The following is an 18,347-nucleotide window of genomic DNA, read 5'->3' as shown; positions in this document are numbered from 1 at the left end:
TGGGGAGCCAACAGATCTGGAAGAACTCAGCCATGAACCTCACTGCATGGATCTAGGCCACAAGAGAGGCAGCTCGCACTGGAGCCACTGCCCCTGGCCTGGCAAGTCAACTCCTTCGCCCAGAGGCCTAGTGCGCCCAGACAGCTCCTGGGACCCACACATGCCCACTTTCTGGGTCAGGTTCTTAACACGAGGGGGTGAGCAGAGAGATGAACAGGACTGTCCAGGGTCTGGGGAAGGGGGGCAGACTGGAGAGGCGCTGGGTGGCACCAGGCTGGGCAGTGATGAAGGCTGAGTCTGGTCCCGGGAGACGGCTTCCCCACTGTGGTCCACGGTGGCACCCACATGTGATCTGTCTGGGGAGGAAGCCACACACACCAGGAGCAGTGCCTCTCACTCACTGAACAAGCATCACTCCAGGCCAAGCTCAGTGCTGGGGAGACACAGGTGAACAAGCCTGGGTTCCAGGCTTCTTCCAATGGGGTTCAGATTGTGTCAGAATAAGCAGCCACACTAGGGTGTAAGTAGCATCCCATGGCGACAATTGCTGTGAAAAAACCAAAGCAAGGGAAGGAGACCAGGAGGAGAGGCCCGCGGGAGGGGCCGGGTAGGATGGGGGTCAGGAAAGGCTTGCGGGGCTGCAAATGGGCGGTTGGCTAACGTGCCTTCCAGGGACTCCAATCTCCCCAGAAAAGCACCAGGTCCTCCCTGAGGGCTACAGTGCATCCAAAAAGCCCAGGGTCAGCCAGGTCTCGGTGCACAGAATGCTTCATGGGGACCAAGGCTTTAGTCAGTGGATGAAATGGCCTGCCCGTCTGTGCCATTCTCAGTGCCTTCCTAAGAAAGAAAAATCAAAGCTTGCTGCCCAGCTTGCCCCATTCAAAAAAACAATCCTATTCAGGAAGACTTTGTGTTGAGGGAAAATGTCCACAGTGACTCCTCTCGTGCCCATTGAGAAGGAGGTGCAGGGATGGAAATGACTCATGGGAAGCTGCTTTGTGAACCAGCAGACCTAGTGGTTCGATGATGGATGCCCACAGCACCCTCCACCACCGTCCACTTGACCACAGGACAGTCAGCGGCACATGAGTCCTTCCAAGGGCCCTTGCCAGTGTGACCTCCTCCTTCCCTTCCCTTCCCCTCCTGGCTTGCGGCAGGCTTTGATTTGCTCCAAATCCAATGGTTGCATTCATCAGAGATCACAGATTCTAAAGTGTGCAGCCTCGCCCATGAGGCTACAATTCCAGAGGTCACCTGACAGAGCCAGAAATGCACGTGCCGCTTGCACAGAGAAACAAATTATGTCCTGAGAGTTGCCTGGATCCTGGGGAGGTGGAAAGCTGTCCTCAAACAGGACGTGCGTTCAGTAGAAGAGGCAGCTGGCACCTCACCCGGAACTCGCAGCGAGGTGGGCTTCTCACCCTTCCTGCCGCGCTGCCCGGCTGATACCACCCCTTTGGCCACGCCTGTCTTGGGCCTTTATTAAAAGGGAAGGGTGAATTAAATAAAACAATGATGTGGAAGAAATTCAGGGGAAATGATATTATTACGAAATGAAAATAAGGCCAGACATGGTGGCTCTCAGCACTTTGGGAGGCTGAGGTGGGAGGATCACTTGATGCCTGGAGTTCGAGACCAGCCTGGGCAACACAGTGAGACCCTGTTATAAGTTAATATAGATTATAAATATAATATATATTTATAAGTTAATTATATTTTGTAAGTTAATATATATTAACTTATATAGTTATATATAAACATATAGTTAATATATTATATATTATATAATATATATAAAACATAGTCAATGTATATAACTATATAAGTGTATATATTATCACTATGTTAATTAATAGGTATTGATATTAATATCTAAATATATAATTAATAGATATTAATTAGCTGGAGGTGTTAGTGTGCACATGTCGTCCTAGCTACTTGGGCGACTGAAGTAGGAGGATCACTTGAGCCCAGGAGTTTGAGGCTGCAATGAGCTATTATCACACCACGGCACACTAGCTTGGGCAACAGAGCAAGACCCTATCTCAAAAAAAAAAAAAAGAGAAGAAGGAAGAGAAAGAAGAAATAAAGAAATGAAAATAATAGTATTTTAAGCCAGGAGAATGAAGGAAGAAAAGGGCAAAATATCAGTATGAAACACCCTGCTATTGTGGAGGTGGTACAAAAGTACCAGAGTTAATTATAAAAAAGTTGAGCAATGACCACATATACAAGACCTCCATTGCCAGAGAATTACAAAGGTGATAACATTCTCAATTATGGCATAAATATTCCATCTCTGGGTCTTGCATCTTATTCATGGTGTTCATTTCTTGCAGTGCTTTGTAATTCTTTGTGTGTGAACTGATTTTTGTGAGTTTTCTATGGGAGTCCTGTGAGTTCTGGGTGGTAAAAATGTGGCTGCGGAATAAAACAGTACAAGACTTCCTGTTGCCAGAGTCTCTGGGGATTTCAATGGTCATGGGTCCAGTTGTGTGTTCATTTTTCAGATTTTAGTTCTTGCACCATGCAGGGAGTTAGATTCAGATCCCAACCCCATAGCTCCTAGCCACCTTCAGCTTTTGCTATTGAAGACACATTGGATCGGTGTAATCCTGGTAAGTGAAAAGCTTGGGAGGCAGCTAATATTTCTATATTTCTCTCATTATTTATGATACAAATAGAATTGCATTTTTTATTTTAGACTTGTTCACTATTTTGTATAAAATAAGGGCAAAATGCAATAAGATATTCAAACAATTGTGAAATCATCATTTTACTATTGTGAAACAAAGGTGGCAGTTCAGCCAAAACTGAACTATTGACTGACAGGCAGGCCTCTGCACGTGGTGTGATAGTTTATGCATGAAAATAGACAACTTGTAGTAAATCAGGTTTGGGATAAAAGAGACAAAAAGCTAAAGGTGATAAATAAGTTAAAATCAGAAAAATAGATGAAATGAAGGATTACAAATTAAACACTAAGAAGTTAAAAGTAAAATAATCCCTCACCAAAAAATACAGTTAATTAATTGTCTTTTTAATTAATTAAGTGACCTGCATGGCCAGCCTCCTGTCTCCAGGACCTGAAAGGACTATAAACTGTTTCTGAGCCTCTCCTGCGTCCCCTCTTGAGGTTGCACCTGATTGGCCATCACCTAAAAGAACGCAGAACAGTATGGGATAAAGGTGGCATTCAAAATTGGTCAGGAAAATATGAATCATTTAATAGATACCACAGGTAAAACTAGTTGGCTATGAGGTGGGAAGAATCTCTCTGACTTCTAATTCTCAAAATAAATTCCAGGTAGATTGAAAAACGTAATACAGCTGGGCACGGTGGCTCACGCCTGTAATCCCAGCACTTTGGGAGGCTGAGGCAGGGAGATCATCTGAGGTCAGGAGTTCAAGACCAGCCTGGGCAACACAGTGAAACCCCATCTCTACTAAAAGTACAAAAATTACCCAGGCATGATGGCACACTCCTGTAATCCCAGCTACTCAGGAGGCTGAGACACAAGAATAACTTGAACCTGAGAGGCAGAGGTTACCGAGTGGAGATCGTACCACTGCACTCCAGCCTGGGTGACAGAGTGAGACTTTGTCTCAAAAAAAAAAAAAAAAAGTAATACAAAAATCGAAACCCAAGGGGACTCTAAGAAAGTATAAGCGAGAAAAAAAAAAAAAAGAAAACCTTCACTGGGCAAGACCTGACTTAAGCAAGAAACAAAATCAAAAGGCCAACATGAATGTACCTGCAAAGCATAAACAGTAATTCACCTGCTTAAAAATCCAACATTTCTTCACGGCAAAAATTATAATGAGCAACGCCAAAAGAAACCACAGAAGAATCAATATTCCCACCATCTTTGACAAAAGGCTCACTCTTTGGTGGGCAATAAAATAATATCTATCAATGTTTTCAAAGAAATAGTTTTGACCCAATAAGTCTGCTTCTAGAACTTGATCTCACACTTTTGTGTGTACATATGTATTTCACTGAAGCACTGTTAGTAACAGGAAAACAGCAGAAACACTGTACATGCTCTGTGAAGAGGGCACAGGTTCAATATATGACGGGACATCCATAATTTATGTCAGAGGGGCCAAAGGAAAACTTCCCCTGTGCCCTCTGAATGCTGGCTGAAAATCAACTGACAAAAGATAGATTAAAGCCAGGTGTCATGTCTCATGCCTATAGTCCCAGCTACTCAAAAGACTGAGGCAGAAGGATCACTTGAACCCCGGAGTTCAAGGCTGCAGTGAGCTATGCTTATACCCTCTACTCCAGCCTGGGCAACAGAGCAAGATCCCTGTCTCTTAAAAAAGAAAAAAAGGGCCGGGCGCGGTGGCTCAAGCCTGTAATCCCAGCACTTTGGGAGGCCGAGACGGGTGGATCACGAGGTCAGGAGATCGAGACCATCCTGGCTAACACGGTGAAACCCCGTCTCTACTAAGAAATACAAAAAACTAGCCGGGCGAGGTGGCGGGCGCCTGTAGTCCCAGCTACTCGGGAGGCTGAGGCCGGAGAATGGCGTGAACCAGGGAGGCGGAGCTTGCAGTGAGCTGAGATCCGGCCACTGCACTCCAGCCTGGGCGACAGAGCGAGACTCCGTCTCAAAAAAAAAAAAAAAAAGAAAAAAAAAGAAAAAAAGGCAGATTAACAGGAGAAGAGTCATATAAATTTATTAGTGTGTGATTCTCCCACCATGCAATGGGGTACAGATGGTTAAATACCCTTTCTTTTAGGGAAAGGGAGGTGAGGAAGCATGGATGATGTTAGGAGGGTAGTAAAGGAGTTTTAGGATGATTCAATGAACTTGAAGAGCATACAATGGCCTGGGGACAAAGTCTGATGGGGCCGCAGAGCAGGCATGTCCAGGTGTGTTGACAGACCACAGTCCTCTTCCTGCGACATGAATTCAGTTAATGGGAACTCAGGGAAGGGAGTCGAGTAGCTATTCTTGTGTGGATATGAAGCAATCCCCAAGATACAGAGTTAAGAAAAAATCAGGGAGGCCCAGAACTGTGTGAATACCAAGCTTTTATTAGTGCAATAAAAGGGGAGGAATGTGCTTGTTATGTACATAGAGGACTTTTTTTTTTTTTTTTTTTTTGAGACAGGGTCCCACTCTGTTGCACAGGCCGGAATGCCGTGGCACCATCATAGCTCACTGCATCCTTGAGCTTCTGGCCTCAAGGGATTCTCCCACCTCCCGAGTAGCTCAGACTACATGCGTGCGCCACCACATCTGGTTAATTTTTCAATTTTCTATACAGACTGGGTCTCTCGATGTTGCCCATGCTAGTCCTGAACTTCTGGGCCCAAGGGATCCTCCGGCCTCAGTCTCCCAAAGTGCTAGGATTACAGACATGAGCCACCATGCCTGTCCACATAGAGGACTTCTAACAGGCAACACAAGAAGCCAGTAACAGTGTTGCCTCTGGAGACAGAGATTAGGAGAGCAGAGGTCTTGCTTGCTTTTCATTGTATATGCTTTTCATCTCTTTCCATTTTCGTCATGTGCTTTTATTACTTTTTCAATTAAAAGCAGTTAATACTAAATCAGGGAAAACAAGTTGGAAGCAAGACATTTTTACCTTAAAGGAATATAAAGAAAATTAAACTAGAAAGAGAAAATGGAAAACAAAACAGCAAGCGTTCAAGCATTTTTTATATATATATATATACACACACACACACACACACACATACATACATATATGAATAGTGTGGAGATAAAGGGCTGTAAAACCGAATCAAGCATGGCTAAAACAGGAAAAATAACAGGGGAATAAGGAAGGCAGAAGGCAAAACATAGCAGGGGGAGGCAGACAGAGCCGAGTCCTCTGAGGAGGGCGTAGGTTGGACACCGGGTGCCCATGGGTTCCCCCCAAGGGATGCCTGAAGCTGAGTCACATGGGGGTGGCGGAGGCTCAGAGGCAGAAAAGGAGGACAGAGAGAATACAGGCTGAAGGGGGAAACCACTGTGTGGCGGGTGCAAAGGCTCACCCAGGCCAACTCTCCATGGCCCCGTGGCTGTGGTTTGGAGAACGATGGCTGGCGTGGAAGCAGATGTTAAGTCCTGGGTCTTAGAGCACCTGTTCCCATGGACATGCGAGAGCAGGCTTGGGACAGGCTGTTGAGAGAGCAGGCAGCACGCAGACCAGCAGCTCTGAACCGACATCTGCTGCCACACTGTGCAAGACTTGGTTTCATCAATGACCCCATATGACAAAAAGAAGCAGTGGTTCCCATGGTTTCCTGGAACTCAGGTCCTCTCCTCTCTCCAGTCACAGAGAGCCTCGTGTAGACTCTTCATAGGGTGGAACCCTAAGAAGGAGACACTGGGTCTCGGGTAAATGGAACAATAAAGGAGATGTTGTATTTGGAACCTAATGTGGAGGAATGGGCCACATAAATAACTGAATAGAGGCCGGGTGTGGTGGCTCATGCCTGTAATTCCAGCACTTTGGGAGGCCAAGGCAGGAGGATTGCTTGAGGCTGGAATTTCAAGACCAGCCTGGGCAACATAAAGAGATTCCATCTCTACAAAAAATAAGAATTAGCTGGGCATGTGGTGGTGCACCCAGCTACTCAGGAGGCTGAGGTGGGAGGATTGCTTGAGCCCAGGAGGTCAAGGCTGCAGTGAGCTATGATTGCACCACTGCACTCAGCCTGGAGGACAGAGCAAGACTCTGACTCTTTAAGAAAAAAAAAAAAAAAGTGAGAGTTTCACCAGGAATGGGGGAAGTTGTTGCTTCTTTTTCTTTTTCTTTTTTCTTTTTTGAGATGGAGTGTCGCTCTGTCTCCCAGGCTGGAGTGCTGTGGTGTGATCTCGGCTCACTGCAAGCTCCGCCTCCCAGGTTCAAGCAATTCTCCTGCCTCAGCTTCCTGAGTAGCTAGGACTACAGGCACCATCACGCCCGGCTAATTTTTTGAATTTTTAGTAGAGATGGGATTTCACCATCTTGGCCAGGCTGGTCTCGAACTCCGGACCCCAAGCAGTCCGCCTGCCTTGGCCTCCCAAAGTGCTGGGATTACAGGCTTGAGCCACCACCTCCAGCCGGGATGAAGGAAGCTTAAACTCCAAAGCTAGAGTCCCTTTGGGTCTTCCATTCTGGTCTCTTTTGTCCCAAAGTTGAGGGAAAGGGTGGGCAGGGAGGAGAGGGAAGGAAGAAGATTGGGAAGGCCTTGAGCTCCCCCTTCAGGTCAAAGTCTGTGCAGACTTTAGCAATGACAGCAGGCTAGGAGAGCAGTTTTCGGTGAGTGGCTGGTGGGCCCCCAGGTCTCCTAGAGCCTTTGGGGAAAGGGAGTTGGGTTGTGAGGTTGCAACTATTTTCGTAACAATGTTCAGACATTATTTGCCTTTTTAACTTTGTGGACACTTGCACTGATACTGCAAAAGCAATGATGGGTAAAACCTTGCCAATATCACTTAAAAATATCCTAGATAAACCAATAAAAAGACTTAATTTTATTAACTCTCAACTCTTGAGTGCATGTCTTTTTAATATTCAGTGACGAAATAGGAAGTATTTTGTCACTTCTACTACCAATGTATGACGGTTGCCTTGAAGAAAAGCTCTTGGATGATTGAGTTTTGAATTGAACTGGCTGCTTTTATAGTGAAACACTATTTTTTACTTAAAAGAACAATGGATAAACTATAATTATTCAGACTTGGGCATCTGGTAGACATTTTCTTGAAAATGTCCCATGTGAGCCTCTGACTACAATGAAGCACAGTGAAAACAACTGAAATAATGCATTGCTGATGCTAAAATCTGAACTTTGAAGGAACAATGATAATTTTGAAATACTTGTATGCACCATGAGCTTGGCAGCTACCTGGTATTTAAAGACTTTTATGGTGAGCTTAGCATTGAAACAAATGTGATTGTTGTTATTGGATAAGAAAAGCTGTCAACATTTGGAAGACCTGCATTTTTCAGTGAACCATATTTTCCAAGTGATCAACGTATAATGTTACACAACCGTGCATTGGTAAAAGATCCATGTAAAGTACAAGATAAACCGACTGTAATGTAACATAGTGTGGACAGTTTGATGATAAGGTTTCAGATTCCACATTGTAACTACCTTAAAGACATCCAGTTTAGTCTTGGTGTCATATCAAAGAAGAATGTCTACAGTCTTCTGAAAAAGGCCGTTAAAGACACTCCTTCCTTTTCCAGCTGTATATCTATCCGAGGCGGATTTTCTTCATATACTTCAAGCAGAACACATATCAAAACTTGTTGAATGCAGAAGTAGGTATGAGGATCCAACTGTTTTTTTAAAAGCCAATCATTAAAAAGATTTGCAAAAAAGCCAGGCGGGCATGGTGGCATGTGCCTGTAGTCCCAGCTACTCAACAGACTAAGTGGGTGGGAGGATTCCTTGTGCTCAGCAGGCTAAGATGGCACTTGTTGAATAGCCACTGGATTCCAGCTTGGGCAACATAGTAAGAACCTGTCTCTAATAACAAAAAGAAAGAGAGAAAAAATGAAGGAGAGAGAGAGAGAAGAGAGAGAGAGGAAGGAAGGAAGGAAAGAAGGAAGGAAGGAAAGAAGGAAGGAAGGAAGGAGGGAAGGAAGGAAGGAAGGAAGGGAGGGAGGGACGGAAGGAGGGAGGGAGATCCAAAAACCAAAAACGTGAATACACTGGCCTGAGGTTCTAGTAGGTCTATCTGGCAGGTGCACGTGGTTTTTAACTGTTCCCAGGTTATGTTGGTGGGTCCCTTTGGCCCTGTCTCTCAAGCCCCACTGAAGGGAAGCCACAAACTGACCCTCTGAGTGGATTCTGGCATGGGAACCAGAGATCTCTTAGCTAAGGATCCTTTCTCCCATTTAGAAGCTTTCTCTGAACCTGAGTGGTTTAGGGGTGGCGGGTAGAGTGAAGGTATATTCAGTTTGGAGATGCCAGTCAAGAATGTGACACACTTTTAACTCTACCAAGAGGATTCCAGGGTGGGGAGTACAAAGTGGGACAGATACTAGGTAGCATTTGAGCCTAATCTTGAGGAACGTGTCCTATTTGGCCAGGCAATGTAATAATCACAGGTCTGAGATATTACTCGGCACACTGACATCATCAGGGTGAAACCATGTCCATTCTTCTCTTCTTTGGCCTACTCGTACTCCCATTTCTACTTTTCTTCTGTAAACCAGAAAGTATTTGAGACAGGCCTCTATCAAGTTAGAGGTTTATTTTGCCAAGGTTAAGGACCATGGCCAGTGACACAGCCTCAGGAGGTCCTGAGAACGTGTGCCCAAGGTGGCTGGGTTACAGCTTGGTTTTATACCTTTTAGGGAGACAGAAGTTCCCAGGGAAATACGTAAATTAATACACGTAAGGTATACATTGGGTCTGCCCAGAAAGGCAGGACATCTCGAAGCAGGGGCTTCCAGGTCATAGGTGGATTCAAAGATTTCCTGACTGGCAATTGGTTGAAAGAGTTAAGCTGGAGCTTAAGCCAAGGTTCTTGTCATGTAGATGAAGCCTCCAAATAGCAGGCTTCAGAGAGAACAGGTGGTGAATGTCTCTCGTCTGACCTTAAGAGGTGTCAGCCTCTCCAGAAAAGGCCTAATAAGGGAAGAAGATTATAGAATGCAAATTTCCCCCACAAGAGACAGGTTTTCAGGGCCGTTTCAAAATATGTCAAGGAAATATATTTTGGGATAAAATACTGCCATTTCTTTCAGGGCCTGCTATCCGCAATGTAATTCCATACCAGAGTCAGGTGGAAATGTGGTAGGTTATTGCTACAAAGAGTTTGTTTTTTCAGTCTTAAGGTCTCTGAGTCAATGTTAATGTTGGTCAGTCGTGTCTGAACTCCAAAGGGAAGACAGTAGAAGGAGGCAAGTCTGACTCCCCCTTCCCATCATGGGCTGATGTAGTTTTTCAGGTATTTTTTGGAATCCCTCTTGGCCAAGAGAGGGATCCATTCAGTTGGTTGGGGGCGCTTAGAGTTTTATTTTTGTTTTACACTTCTCATAACCAAGTATGACTCCCAAGACTCTCGGGGCATGCCGTAGAGCAATGCTGTTACCAGGAATTTGTCAGGAAATACTCTGCATGATTGGAGGCTGAGAGTAAAGGCTTAGAATTTGGTGTTGTTTGCACAAACCTCCCATGAAAAGACCGTGCACACTGGAGCAGGACAGTTGCAATTTTGGCTTCCCTCTCTCCTGACTCTGGGATCTTGAGTAAATTACTCCAAGTCCTTAAGCCTCTGTTTCCACATCTGGAAACTGAACATAGTAACACCAACCTCTCAGAGTTGCTGGGACAATTAATCAGGAACATATGTGGAAGCACAGTGCCAGGGACAAGGCATTCATGTGATAAATACTGATGTCTTTCCTTCCTTTCCTCCTCCTTTTCTTCCTCCCTGCAGAGACACTCAAACTGGGATTCTGGTCACGGCCAGGTGACTGCCATGAGGACAGAGCCATCTGGCGTTAGTTCCTGGATGAAGGTAGGAGGCTAATTAAGCTAGAAAACATTGCGTACCCTGTAAATGGCCATCTTAATCATTTTCTGCTAGTGGTGAGTCAGCAAGAACACAGGTGTTACTCTCAGAATTTGTAGAATAACCAGACTATCTTAAGTCCCATTAAAGTACATTCTGGGAGCCTGTTTACCTGTTTGGGGGCACATTGAGTTCTAGCTGTTTTTGCTGTAATAGGCAGAAGGCACCCCATGAATGTATGTATGCTTGATAGGTTACTTACCTTGGGACTTCATGAAGGCAACAAAGAGAGTCGTCGAAACTGGCTGAGATTCCTCCAAACAGGCCAATTACTTACAATTGTCTGTACAGATAACTTGGAAACAATACAAAAATACTAGAAATAATTTCCTAGGGATTCTGGTTTTAATGTTCAGTTTCTTTCCTTTTCTTTTCTTTTCTTTTTTTTCCAAGAGACAGGATTTCACCCAGGCTGGAGTGCAATGACAGGATAATAGCTCACTGCAGCCTCAAACTTCTGGGGCTCAAGTGATCCTCCCAAGTAGCTGGAACTACGGGTGAAGTCACCTCACCAGTTTTCTTTCTCTTTCCACCTCACCCTCTTCTGCTCCCATGTTCCTCCCTCTGCTTCTCTATCCCTGTCTTCTCTTCTTGCTCCCCAGCCCCATATTCATGGCCCTGAGGTAGAGTCAGAGACTTTACCCTATATCCAGCCATTTCCATTTTCTGGATTCTGTGCTCTGTGGAACTGTTAGTGGGCTGGAAGTAGAGGAAAGGGTTTATCTGTCTCACTTTCTGGCAGGAACAAGAACTTCCTGATTTAGAGTAAGAACTGAACATAAAAACCCATTCTGGTGGAAACAGATCATCATGGCATTTCCTGTTTAAAATCATCTAAAAAAAATCCTCTATCCCCACTTTCTGCAGAGCTTCCAAGGGGATGACTACTTAACCATTTCATATCCAAAACAGCTAGTACTACATAGCACCAAGAGAAGTAGAAATATCTTGTCTTTCTTTCTATTATACATAATCATAATATGTATTTTTTTGGTTTGCATGGCTCCATAATATAAGAGACAGTAGCTGGTCTTCACTAGTAATAGCCAAAAGTGAGAGAAAGAAAAAGCATTACCCTTTGAAAAGAAGAATCAGTTAATGGGAGCAAGTTCAAAACTGAGTGTACATGCTCCTCCTCAAAAGTGAAGTGAGTAGGAGTGAAGCATAGAGAGGGTAGGTAGAAAAGCATAAGCTGCCTCTTCTTTAATTTTTTAAAAATTATTTTTCAAGATTGTAAACATGCATAACATAAAATTAACTATTATGTAACCGTTTTCAGTGTGCCGTTCAGTGGCATTATGTACATTCACATTACTATGTAACTATAACCACCATCCATCTCTAGAAAATTTTTCACCTTTAAAACTGCACTTCCTGATGTTATACACTGGGCCAGACAGGATGGCTCACACCTGCCTGTAATTGTAGCACTTTGGGAAGCCAAGGCAGGATGATCACTTGAGGCCAGGAGTTTGAGAATAGACTGGGCAACATACTGAGATGCTATCTCTGCAAAAAAAAAAAAAAAAAGATAAACACTGTAGTTTGAATTTATAACAGCTTAACTTCAAGAGCATACAAATGTTCTGCTTCTATGCAGCTCTGTTCCTAACCCCTTTCAGTTATTGATATCACAAAATGGTATCTTTGTGCATCCTGTCACCACAAATATAAACTAATAAGTTTTTAAATACATTACTCTCTTGAATCATGTAGAAAATAAAAAGTGGAAGTAACAAACCAAAGTTGCAATAATACTATTTTATAATTGTTTATATATTTACTTTTGCCAGAGGTCTTCATTTTTCACATAGCTTTGAGTTACTGTTTAGTGCCCTTTCATTTCAACCTAAAGAACTCCCTTCTTGCAGGGCAGGTGCTACAGTTTGAATGTTTGACTCCTCCAAATCTCTTGTTGAAATTTGATCCCTGGTGTGGTGGTGCTGGGAAGTGAGGCCTAATGGGAAGTGTTTGGGTTATGGAGGCAGACACTTCATGAATAGATTAATACCTACACAGTCACAGGGAGGGTGAGTTCTCACTCTATTAGTTCCCATGAGAGTTGGTTGTTAAAAAGAGCCTGGCATCTCCCTGCTACCTCTCTTGCTTTCTCTCTCACCACGTGATCTTTGCACATGCCAGCTCCCCTTCACCTTCTGCCATGAGTGGAAGCAGCCTGATCCTTCATTAGATGCCCAATCTTGAACTTTTTCAGACATGAGAATTCTAAGCCAAATAAACTTCTTTTTTCATTAAAAAAAATTACCTAGCAACAGGTATTCTTTATAGAAACACATGACAGACCAAGACAGCAGGTCTAGTAGTAACAAACTCCCTCAACTTTTGTTTATCTGGGAATGTCTTAATTTCTTCCTCATTTTTAAAGGATAGTTTTGCTGGATATAACATTCTTGGTCAACAGTTTCGTTTTGTTTGTTTTTTCCTCCTTCAGCACTCTGAATGTATCAACTCACTGCCTTCTGGCCTCTCCAAGGTTTCTGCCGAGAAATCTGCTTACCTTACCAGGGATTCATTGTATGGGATGAGTCATTTCTTTCTTGTTGCTTTCAAGATTCTTTCTTTGTCTTGACAATTTGAGTATAATGTGTCTGGTGTGGGTCTTTTGAGATCATTGAGCTTCTTGAATTTATGTTCATGTTCATATTTGTGTTCATGTCTTTATCATATTTTAGAAGTTTTAACCACGATTTATTAAAATAATCTCCTTGCCCCTTTTTCTTTGTCTTCTCCTTCTGGAACCTCAACAATGTATATGTTGGTTTACTTCATGATGTGCCACAGGTTCCTAAGGCTCTGTTCACTCTTCTGTAATCTTTTTGGCCTTCAAGTCCTCAGAGTCAAGAATTTCAATTATTCTATCTGCATGTTTGCTTATTCTTTCTTTCGCCGGCTCAAATCTGTTTTTGAGTCCTCTGTGAAAATTTCATTTCAGTTATTGTACTTTTTAGCTCCTTTAGTTCCTTTTCATGTTTTCTATCTCTTTATTGATATTTCCATTTTGTTCATACATTTTCTTGATTTTTGTCTACATCTTTAAGCTCTTTGAGCATCTTTAAGACAATTGTTTTAAACTCTTTGTATAGTAAGTCTACCATCTAGTCTTTCTCACGGATGGTTTCCATTGACTTTTTAAAATCTTACACTTTTCTGTTTGTATGCTTTGTGATTTTTTGCTGAAAACTGGACATTTGAATCTTATAATATATAACTCTGTAACTCTCTGCCTTGGTAGGGTGTCTGTCTGCCAAAGTTCAGCCTTAAGTGTAAACTTAAGGTCTTCTCAGATCTTTTTTTGAGCCTGCACCTTTCCCTGGGCATGTGTGATGACTTTCCAAATGCCTCTGTATATGTTGTTGTTGTTGATATCCTAGTTCTTAAATATTTTATTACAAAAGGGGAATAAAGGAAAAATAAAGAAGAAAAAAAGAGCAGGCTCCAAAAACAGGTGCTGGCCCTTTAATTCCCCTGGAAGTTGCTTCAGCCAGAGAGATGAAGATTGTAAAAGTGCAAATGATGGTTGCAGCAATGCTGCTCACCTCTGTGTCTACACTTCCATAACAAGAAGCAGCAATTAGCAATCACAGCAAAGATCCCCATTATTTGGAGGATTGGGTCCTTACACCCACCGCGGCTCCTTCAAGCTTTTTGCAAGCTGCCTCAGGCACACATGCATAGCTGTTTGCCTGGCTGGTGGGTGACAGCTGCTACTGTGTTGATAGCTAAAATTAACCAAAATCAACCACAATTTACCGCCCAAGTCTTCCCCTGGATGTTGCAAGCCTTCAGTAGACACCAAAGTTCCAAAATAGTTACATTTGAGAGATCCTACCAGTGCAATTGTTGTCTAAATGGGGAGACAGATTCCTGGTGCTTCTATACTGCCATCTTCTTGAATGTCAAACATCAGAGTGCTTCTTAGTGCAGGGTTTGGATGTCTATGGCTGAAAAGCCAATGCCTTTATATTCTAGAAGAATGACACTGCCCAGGCTGGGCACAGTGGCTTACGCCTGTAATCCCAGCACTTCAAGAGGCTGAGGCAGGCAGCTCACGAGGTCAGGAGTTCAAGACCAGCCTGGCCAACATGGCGAAACCCCGTCTCTACTAAAAATACAAAAATTAGCCAGTCATGGTAGTGCACACCTGTAACCCCAACTACTGGGGAGGCTGAGACAGGAGAATCACTTGAACCCAGGAGGTGGAGGTTGCAGTGAGCCAAGATTGTGCCACTGTACTCCAGCCTGGGTGACAGAGCAAGACTCTGTTTAAAAAAAAAAAAAAATGACGCTGCCCAAACCAAACCAGGAGGAGGAATTCAATTTAGGTTCTCACTCAAGGAGGTTATGTACTATTACAATGAGCTGTTATTAGGTTACAGATGAGGAAACTGAGGGTTAAAATAGTTAATAACTTACCTATTAAGTGTTCCTTAACTGCCAAATGTCAGGTCCTACTAATTCTAATATCTATGATCTCAACTAGTACTGTGCTCTTTTGTCATGGGATGGTTTCCTGGGGGTGGCAGGATGCAGGGAAGACTCGAGGACAGTATGTCATGACTATTAGCTGACCTAGGTAAGAAGCTTGTGCTCCCAGTAGTTGGGTGCTCTGAGGATAGGATATTAATTTGGCAGTGCATTCAGACTCAAACGGAGAGCCCATCCTCAGCTCTCAATTTGGGTGGTGGAAGGGGACTCTATGTTATCTCTGCAGCTTCTCACTCCAGTAACATAGTTACTCTTGGGACCAGCGATGGAGGTGAATGTTGTCCTGATGAATACCAGGTCTGTCTCACAGTGGTCATGCCCATGAGACCTTTACTACCTCACTCTGCTCATCCTTCCACTGCCATCCCCCTTCCCAATCTTCCTCTGCAGTGACTCCTCCCAAATCTTTCTTACACTGTAATTAAAGCCCTCTTTGTTCTCAAGGTTTATCCCAACTTCCTCCCTGAAAGTCTACTCGATCTTCTGGCTCTCCCTGAGTGCATTGACTCCCTTGCAGCCCTCTGGAGCAAGTCCTGCTAATTCTTCCACATTTATTTCCAAGTCCCACAAGCTCAGAGGAACGATTGGCTTTCTTTCCCTTTCCATTGCCCCATTCAAACCATTATTTACCTTCCTTTATGCAATTGCTCTCCTCACTTTAGGTACATACTATTTGGCTACACCTACCCTCTTGTGAGCTGCTATATGCCTCCATGGATCATTGTACACATGGGGCTCTGAAGCAAGAAGTGATGAAGTGAAGTAGGGGTCTGTGATGGACAGCATAGAATGCATTAATGGAAATACAAGGGCTGGGCACGTTGGCTTACACCTGTAAACCCAGCACTTTGGGAGGCTGAGGCAGTAGGATCACTTGAGCCCAGGAGTTCAAGACCAGCCTGGGCAACATAGTTCAAGACCAGCCTGGGCAACCCTGTTTCTACAAAAAATAAGAAAATGACCTGGGCATGGTGCCATGCACCTGTAGTCCCAGCTACTTGGAAGGCTGAGGTGGGAGGATCACTTGAGCCCAGGAATTCAAGGCTTCAGTGAAATCCAGCCTGGGCTGGATCACATCACTGCAATCCAGCCTGGGCAACAGAGAGGGAGCCTCCAAACACACACACACACACACACACACACACACACACACCCCACAAAGTGTCAAAGGCTGTCTTTAAATGTAATGTTGCCATTCTGCTGAAGCCAAGATAGCATGAAAAGAAGATTTATCACATGGAAAAGTTCCTACAGAATCATCGAAATTTGTCACTAAAATTTTAATCTATCATCTATATTCAATACAAATCTTAGAATAGGGATGCTCATAACTTTAACAGAATATGAACTATGTTTGGAGACATTGAGACTAAGAGAGATTAAGCTTATCCAAGACCGTTCCATGACCCAGAATTTACTGAACATATACACTGTAGAAAACTATTGAAGGAGATTGATGCTGTCTGACTTTTAAGTCGTCTTCCAACTTTAATGGTGACCTCAATGTGGAAGAAGCACACCTGGGAACCCTTCCTCATAACCCCCACCCAGGGCACAGAGCTACTCAGCAGGACTCCTGTCCACCCAGAACTCTTTTTACTTTGTGATATTTTATGCTATTTTAGCAAGGTAACAAGCATGTATGTATTAATACTAATAGTGTATTGGTGTTCATAGTCCAAATACAACTTGAATTGCTTTTTGATTATATTTTTTGTCAAATTGATGGTTTTTTGAATATGCCACTCCCACCAAGACAGGGTCATATGAACACCCAGATTTATATTAGTTACATTTTAAGGCTTATTGTATGAGATTTTAGATCTAAGATATGGTGTTCAGCTGTATCTTCGATTAAAATAATAACTGTGGGCCGATAAAAGAATGCATTATCACTGTCATATTATTGGATTTATACAGCTCTGAAGTCAAGTGGGTCCTATACAAACCAGAAAGACAGAGGAATATGAGGAGAACTCATCAGGACGGAAATCACAATTTTAAGGCAGATACATGTTTTTGGAAGATCAACCTTATACAACATGGAGTTCCTGAAACTAAGGAGGTCTAAAAGTAGGGTGACCAACCATCACGGTTTGACATAGACTGATAGATATTTCCTGGGGTGCAGGACCTTCAGTGCTAAGACTGGGGAAGTTTCAGAAAATTCACTGATAATGGAAATCTAAAGTATACTCAGAAATACGTTGATCATCTTATCTAAAAGATGGTGACAGATTGTGGTAGCTAGTCTCCAAAGACAGTTCCCCAATAAATTATACCTTCCTGAATCTGTGACTTTGTGTAATCCTATCCCCTTGAATCTGGGTGGAGATTGGCTTTTTTTTTTTTTTTGAGACAGGGTCTCACTTTGTCACCCAGACTGGAGTGCAGTGGCATCATCATGGCTCACTGAAATCTCAACTTCCCTGGGCTCAGGAGATTCTCCCACCGCAGCCTCCCAAGTAGCTGAGACCACAGAGATGGGCCACTATGCCTGGCTAATTTTTGTATTTTTTTGTAGAGAGGGGGTTTCACCATGTTGCCCGGGCTGGTCTCGAATTCCTGGGCTCAAGTGATCCACCCATCTTGCCCAAACTGTTGGCATTACAGGTGTGTGCTACCATGCCCCACGTGTGGCTGATTTTTGACCAACAGAATATGACGGAAGCCATCTTGGTGTGAAATCCAAGACTAGGTCATTAGAAACCTAACAGCTTCCACCTGGGTATCTTGGCATATTTACTCTAAGGGAAACCAGCTGCCATCTAAGGTCAACTAGTTTAAAATCACCAAGCTCAGACTAACCATATGGGGAGCCTGTGTGGACAGAACGCGATGCCTGTGCAGGCCAGCTGTCCCAGCTGTCCCAGCTGAAGCACCAGATGTGTTAGTAAAGAAGCCATGTGGGACGTCCAGCCTTCAGAAGATGGCAGCCCTGCGAGAGACTCCAAGTGCGAATCACCCAGCTGAATCCAGTCAGTCCACACAATTATGATAAAAAAATAGTGGAATATCTGAAACCCAGCACTTTGGGAGGCCAAGGCGGGCAGATCACAAGGTCAGGAGATCGAGACCATCCTGGCTAACACGGTGAAACCCCGTCTCTACTAAAAATTCAAAAAATTAGCCAGGCGTGATGGCAGGCACCTGTAGTCCCAGCTACTGGGGAGGCTGAGGCAGGAGAATGGCGTGAACCCAGGAGGCGGAGCTTGCAGTGAGCCGAGATCCGGCCACTGCACTCCAGCCTGGGCGACAGAGCGAGACTCCGTCTCAAAAAAATAAAAATAAAAAAAACAGTGG

The 18,347-nt window shown here is 43.8% G+C and overlaps 1 long non-coding RNA gene across 1 annotated transcript in view; it reads left to right on the top strand.

The window, feature by feature from the left end:
* Positions 1-17,358, top strand: part of LOC103883428 — a 32,027-nt gene extending 14,669 nt beyond the window's left edge. The window contains exons 3-4 of the long non-coding RNA XR_645657.4: positions 10,404-10,484; positions 16,965-17,358. This is a non-coding gene — a long non-coding RNA (uncharacterized LOC103883428). The remainder of the gene's footprint in view (positions 1-10,403; positions 10,485-16,964) is intronic.
* Positions 17,359-18,347: the final 989 nt, after the last annotated feature.

The sequence above is a fragment of the Papio anubis genome, chromosome 6 (assembly GCF_008728515.1).
Source record: "Papio anubis isolate 15944 chromosome 6, Panubis1.0, whole genome shotgun sequence".
In the NCBI taxonomy this organism is placed as follows: domain Eukaryota; kingdom Metazoa; phylum Chordata; class Mammalia; order Primates; family Cercopithecidae; genus Papio; species Papio anubis.
This window is presented reverse-complemented; position numbering and strand designations above follow the sequence as displayed.